Genomic DNA, 7,500 nt, shown 5'->3' on the forward strand with positions numbered 1-7,500 from the left:
ACCTGAGTACAGCTGTACCCAAGGAATTACCTGGGCAGGCTAACTGCTTCCATACCAGCGTGTTTTCCCCAACTTCCCGACACAGCAGTGACTCAAGTGACAGCATTTCATTCGAATTATCCTTTCTGAGTGAATATGATAGAAATATCAACACACATTTACGTGTGGAATAGAAATAAATTTCTGACTCACATCAGGATCGAAACCAGGTCTTTCAAATGAAAGACCAGAGTGCTGTCAACCAGGCCACACAAGTCATAAAAGAAGTTGGAACCTGAGTACAGCTGTACCCAAGGAATTACCCGGGCAGGCATATACCTCCAAACCTCTTGGCATGGGACTCTATCTTATACTTTTTCCAGATTTATGAATAACATGTGCAGTCCTTTCTGCTTTTCCCAGTGTTTTTCCATCACCTGTCGTAGGGCAAACACTGCATCTGTCCTTCCTCTTCCTGGCATGAAACCAAACTGTTCTTCACCTACAGGTGTTTCTTCTCTAATTCTTTGACCCATTATTCTTTCCCATTTTTTTATGGTGTGAGGCATTAGTTTTATTCCCCTTAGTTTGCAAAATCCTGGATGTCACCCTTCTCCTTATAGATGGGCATAATAAAGCTTTCTTTCCATTCATTTGGTATCTTTTCCTGACTGTATATTTTCTTTGCTAGGTCCCACAACATGTCTATTCCTTCTTCTCCCAGGCTCTTCCACACCTCTTCAGGAATGCCATCTGGTTCTATTGCTTTACCATTTTTCATCCTTTTAGTGCCTTCTTTACTTCCTTCCTGCTAATAGTATGTGTCATACCAAGCCTTTGGAATCCATCTTCAAAGAATTTTCTAGGATTTTCTTCACTCTAAAAGTATTCATAATATTCTTTCCACCTCTTCTTTATCTTATCCTCGTTGCATAAAACTACTCCATTTCCATCCTTAACCTGTTTTATATGGGAGTATTCTTTGGTGCTCTTGTCCCTCGACTTTGCAATTCTGTGAATTTTTCTCTCCCCCTCAGGTGTTTCCAGCTCTTGGTACAGGTCATCTAATGTTCATGCCGTTCCTTCTGCAACTGCCTTCCTTAATTGTTTCTTATGTCTTTGGGACCTCTCCTTATCCTCTTGCTGTCCATACTTTTCCCTGATCTTTTTTGCATCTTTTTTGGCTTTCACCACCTCTTTCACTTCATCATTCCACCACCAGGTTTCCTTATCGTCAGGAGGTTTCTTTCCAGATGTCTTTCCCAACACCTCTCCACCCACTCTCTTTATCACCATACTCTTGTGATTCCACCATTCTTGCACTCCCTCTAGCAATCTAATTTCCCTCAATACTCTCTCCTTAAATTCCTGCCTCGCTTCCTCCTCTTGTGTCAGCTTCCACCACTTGAGTGTTGATGGGACACGTGCAGTCTTACCTTTTACTGTGTTCCTTATTTCCAAGTCCATTACCACCACCCTGTGCTGTGCTGCCACACACTCACCATTTACAATTTTACAATTTCTCACCTCTTTCAGATGTGACCTTTTACACATGAGGAAGTCAATTTGACTTCCTCCTGTTCCACTCTTTTATGTGATGTACTGATTTTCTTTCTTTTCAAACCAGGTGCTGACAATAGCCAAATCAAATGACACTACCAGTCCACAACTCTCTCTCCCCCATTAGTTCTATGTCCAACTCCTCAGCCACCATGCACCCTCTCAATACCCTCTCTGGTCCTTCCTACATGTCCATTCATGTCACCACCAATAATTAATCTCTCTTCTGCTGGTATATCACTCAAATGTCAGTCCATTTCCTACCAAAATGCCACTTTCTCAACTTTATCACATCTTGCTTGAGGGGCATAAGCACTCACGATGTTGGCTAGTTTTCCATCTAGGCACAGTTTCACAACCATTGCTCTGTCACTTGCCCTCTTCACGCTTTAAAATTATGCAGTCTTTTAAGCTTTTATCAGAATTATTCCCACTCCATTTCTACCTACCTTATTTGTTCCACTGTATAGCAATTTAAATCCACATCCCAGATCTCTCACTTTATTTCCCCTCCATCTAGTCTCCTGCTCACACAAAAACTTATCCTTCTTCTTTCCATCAGATCCACTATCTCTTCCCTTTCCAGTCATCGTCCCCACGTTCAAGATTCCAACTCTCAAACCTATCATCATCATCCTTCTCATCACTCTTGTTCTCATTTTTTTGGACTTGCTTCTTTAACTGGGAGTACCCACTACCCAGTAGTCCTTGCCCATTTGTCACAGTGGGCAGGCGAGGCCCCTGCACGTCGCCTACAGGGGATGACCTAGCACTATCCGAATTCTGATGAAAGTAAACTGTCATATACATATATATATATATATATATATATATATATATATATATATATATATATATATATATATATATATATAGTATATATATATATATATATAAATATATATATATATATAATAGAAACGAGTCTATAATTCATTAAACTAATTATTTTGATATGCGCACAAGGGCATACAGAAAATCACTGATAAAGACAGAGAGAGCAAAACAGAAAAGACGTTAACGAAACTAAGTGACAACAGATGCCGAGTTTAACCATTCGTCGCCAGTGACTCAAAAGTGTTTACCCGAACTGCGCTGGGTAAAAAGATGAACTAATTTAGATCTTGACCTCGCGCACACCATAACATTAACTCGATAACAAACGTTGAACGAATTGCATAGACAATTAAACGTGAAACATTAATGGAAAAGGGAAGCTCATCTGGACGAAACTAGGGAAAATTATACCAGATTTAGCCATCGAACCCATACCTATATATACGAAGGCTCTGGAAGCAGAGTCAGTTAGAAAAAGGCATCAGGGCAGGGAGTGTGCAAGATGTGTGGAGAGGTGACTGTGAAAGCTCGAACAGACTTGTGAACTTATATAAAATTTCTGAATGGCCATAATACAAGTGGAATTCTAAGTCCACGAATTTTACGGTGTGCCTTTTAAGATAAAGACTCGGTCATTGCTACCCATTGAAAGGTGGAAAAGTTATACAGTTTAAAGACTAAATAAATGTAATTAAGGGGAAACATAAATTTCATTTCATCAAAATTAATAAAAGAAGAACTTATGAAATATTGAAAGATAGCCAATGATAAGTGAAGTTCCAGAGCAACTTGTTCCTACGGAAGTGCAAGCAAGCAGTACAACAGACAGTTCTAAGAAGTGCATACCCTTTATATTACATATATATATATATATATATATATATATATATATATATATATATATATATATATATATATATATATATATATCAGGGGCAGGCGAGGGCCCTGCACGTTGCCTACGGGGAGAACCCTAGCATTATCCGAACCCTGATGAAAGTGAACTATATATATATATATATATATATATATATATATATATATATATATATATATATATTATATATATATATGTATAAACAAACACACACACACATATATATATATATGTATATATCAAGAAAATATGGAATGTGATGAAAATATAAATAAAGGTAAAATCTATGAAGGAAAGGGAAACACTGGAGAGCTGCAAGGCCTTTCGACTGTCTGTCGTCCTTTACTTAGAAGACGACGGACAGTCAAAAGGCCTTTCAGCACTCCAGTGTTTCCTTCCTTTGTGGATTTTACCTTTATACGTATATATATATATATATATATATATATATATATATATATATATATATATGTGTGTGTGTGTGTGTATATATACATATATATATGTATATATACATGTGTGTATATATATATATATATATATATATATATATATATATATATATATATATATATATATATATATATATATATATAAAAGTAAAATCACGAAGGAAAGGAGACATTGGAGTGCTGAGAGGCCTTTCAACTGTCTGTCGTCTGCTAAGTAAAGGACGACAGACAGTCGAAAGGCCCGCAGCTCTCCAGTGTTCCCTTCCTTCGTGGATTTTACCTTTATTCATATATATTCATCATATTTTCGTGATTCAAGTTATACACACATATACACACACACACACACACTACCACATATATATATATATATATATATATATATATATATATATATATATATATATATATATATATATATATATATTACATAATATGCATATGTATATATTATACATTATATATATATATATATATATATATATATATATATATATATATATATATATATATATATATTGTTACATGTGAGGTCTTGGTTTGATCATGTATTATTCAATTTAAGTAGTTTTCACGTACAAACCAAGATTACACGTAACCTGCCCAGGCAAAGTTAACCTCAAAGACAGTCGTTAATTAGCCAAGGTCGCCAGTTAAGGGTTATTAACCTTAACAAAGAATATGTGAGATAATTTGATTTTTAAACATAGTTCTTCTAGAAACATTCGGACCTTGAGCATACAAAAGCATCGAGATTTAACCTGATTTTGCTTACCCTAAATCTAGGTATTTTACTGGAATAACGGGGTTGAAGCTAACAATATAATAATAGGCTTAATCTAGACAGTAAACACATATACAGTCAGTGGGGGATGAAGAGGAGGAAACAAAGAAATGCGAAATACAGAAAAAGATAAAAAGATGAAGTAGAAGTTTTGAACAAAGCGACTTTACCTTAGGACGACGTTGGCCTTTCCAACACCGCCGGGGGTATTCGTATAGGAACTTGTGGTATTAGGATAATAGACAAAGAAAGGAGAAAGGCCCGTCGGACATGGTCTCTCGAGATATCAGTCTCTATGGATTCCTGACCGGCCTGGGTCCAAAACAGGCTGATCATGCAACCAGGCGTCACAGCTCTGTTAAAAACATTCGCCACGAGAGACAGGTAAAAAGGAAAAAAGGACAGCAGGACCACCTATTTTAAGGCTGATATGGGAAATTTTCCTATAGGGTGGAAGGCCTAACTTTACCTATCCGTTCTTCAACGGACGTTAAGGTTTGAACTGAAGGCGGCTTCTAGCGTGGGACAAAAACAATTTCCTGTCTTGATCAGGCTGATACTACTATCCTAAATGTTCGAGGGGCCGAACAGCGTAAATGTTATAAGCTCCCCCTTTAAAGGGCCTTCTCCTTACCGGACGTGAAGGTCTATGCTAAGCAAGCTGTTACGCCTCTCGTGAGTTACTCTCCTTCCCTGAGCACATTAGTCCTGGTTAGCCTACCTAGCTACAGAACTACCTAACCCTAGATAGGATATGAGCTATAATCACTACTTAACCTAATTCTAATAGTACTAGAAGGTGCTCACGGTTATTATAGGCTACCTCCTACAATCATGATGTGTTTTAGACCTAGCCTAGTGGTACATTCTATGATATTCCCTAGCCTAACCTATCCTAACCTGACCGTAGCACCAACATAAGAGTTAATGTTCTAACTAAATCACAACTTGGTTTATGTTTAATACAATTAATAATTACTAGTTAATTCATGAGGGTTGCCTCATATGATAAATGGGTGCCTCACTGAGGTCTTAGGCCATGCGTGTCACGAGCATCGTGGCTCGTTTCACAATAGTTAAGATTACTGAAATTAGTTATGCTGCCCATGATTACTGCGGCTCGGTGTAAGTGGAAGGAACAAGGTTACTAAATTGATGTACCGTACTTTAAGGCTGTCTAGAGCTATGTTCCCATAAAAAGGAAGAGATCACACTGGCTACCTTCTCTGGAGCAGGGCCAGGATCACTCTTAGATGTTAGGGCACTGTGCGAGAGGCACTAGTGCCAGGATAGCGTGCTCTTCGGCAACTCCTTTGGGCTCACTTCGCCCCTTCTTCTTCTTCTTCGGTTTCCTCAGGCCTATCAGTAGCTGGCCTAGCAGGTGATGAGCACCGACTCGGGGACAGGCCAGAAGGGCTGGCGGGTGCGAGTCGAGGCAACTGCAAAAAGCTGCGGAGGACTCCTACTCCCGGCTGCTGCGACAGCCGGGCGAGCGATCTCGACTACCGTCCGAGGATGCCAGTTCCTGGTCTTCAAGGGAGGGGTGCCATTTCGATCCTCCAGGGTTCATCCTGGAGTCAAATTACAAAAGAGAATTTTGCAAAGAAGAAGTTTGGTGCTGGAAGCTCTCAGTCGCGATGATCAACTGCATGGGAATCCTAAATCTCGGAGGATTAAGCCTCATGATTTAGACCTGGCGCGGGGCCTTTTCCATTGGTAGCTCAGCGTCCGGGGCCGGTGAGTCTGGCACTGCTCAGTGCTGCAAGTGGCACTGGCAGCAGTTGAGGAGTCAGGCATGCCTGATGAAGGTCGGAGGTGCAATACCTCGCGGACGACTTGTGTGATTGCTTTCGGCAGAGATTCCTGCCCAGCGGTCGTAACCTCGGTGAAGTTTTTGTTCGGGGCGTCCGCTGGGCGTTGCTTGCTTGGGCAGCCCTCCCAATTTGTGGAGTGGTCTGCCCGCTTGCACGTCCTGCAGCGGTACTGCTTCTCCTGCAGCGGTACTGCTCCTCCTGAATCTCTTTTCGCGGAGGGGGAGGACCTCTTGGTGGGCCAGCCCTTCGCGATTGGAGAGGGCTAGGCCTGAAATAGGTTGGGTGGCGCCCTTCCATGGACCACTTTGGTGGGCGGAAGGTGGAAGTTTGTCATTTTTGGGAGTTACAACTGGGGCCTCCGTGGAGAAGTAGCGTGTGGCTGCGGAGTGGCGTTGGTGGCGGGCTTCCGCCAGAAGATCCCGACAACAGAAATCCCGGGCAATTCCACCTACCACGCCAAGAAGCGGTGGGGTGTCGTGCCCCAAGGTGTCGTACGGAGTTGGACCGTGGGAGCGGTGATGGTGGCCAGCCCTCTATCCACTTCATTTCCCACGGGTTTCTTCGTCCAACCATGGCCGGCTGGCACTTGGGCCCTAGTGATCAGGCTAATGTCTGCCGCGGTGTCTGTGACCGGATGGGTCACTGGCAGGCTAGTGCTCTGAAGAGGAGCCACCGAGATACTGGGTTTCCAGTCTCGGGTAAAGGATCCGGTGTGGACCAGCCGCGAAGAATGAAGTGCTGGTGGTTTGACAAATTTGGTGGTGGGGACATGATGTGTGGACAGGCCGGAGATCCAACATTGTAGTGGCTAAGCAGCCCCACAGGATCCTGCACGGGCCTTTGGATGGAGCTCGGTGGCCTGCAGAGCTGTTGGAGAGAGAGGCTGAGCGGATGGCTCGGGAGGCGGAGTTCTGGCTGGTGGGGTTAGGCTGCTTATTAGTGCGAGTTGTATCGACACTCAACTGGCGTGGCCCCTTCTTGCAATAGTTGCACAGGAGTCTTGCTCGGCAGTCCATTCTTGAACGAGTGGAGTTCGGTAGGCGGCCGGAGGATGATTTAACTTCTGAGAGGTGCTATCACGACTGATTGAGAAAGTTCCACGAATCAGCCATGCGACAAGCTTCCATAAGTGTGGGGGCTGTTTATCGTTAAGATATGTACAGCAAGAGGGCCCTGGCACACATTGGAAAGGTCTTC

The 7,500-nt window shown here is 42.1% G+C and overlaps 1 protein-coding gene across 6 annotated transcripts in view; it reads right to left on the reverse strand.

Annotated features, from left to right (window-relative positions):
• LOC136843752 (probable G-protein coupled receptor CG31760) overlaps positions 1 to 7,500 on the reverse strand; it is a 1,299,116-nt gene that overhangs the window by 819,026 nt on the left and 472,590 nt on the right. The gene's annotated exons all lie outside the window — the stretch shown is intronic.

The sequence above is a fragment of the Macrobrachium rosenbergii genome, chromosome 12 (genome assembly GCF_040412425.1).
Source record: "Macrobrachium rosenbergii isolate ZJJX-2024 chromosome 12, ASM4041242v1, whole genome shotgun sequence".
Classification (NCBI taxonomy): domain Eukaryota; kingdom Metazoa; phylum Arthropoda; class Malacostraca; order Decapoda; family Palaemonidae; genus Macrobrachium; species Macrobrachium rosenbergii.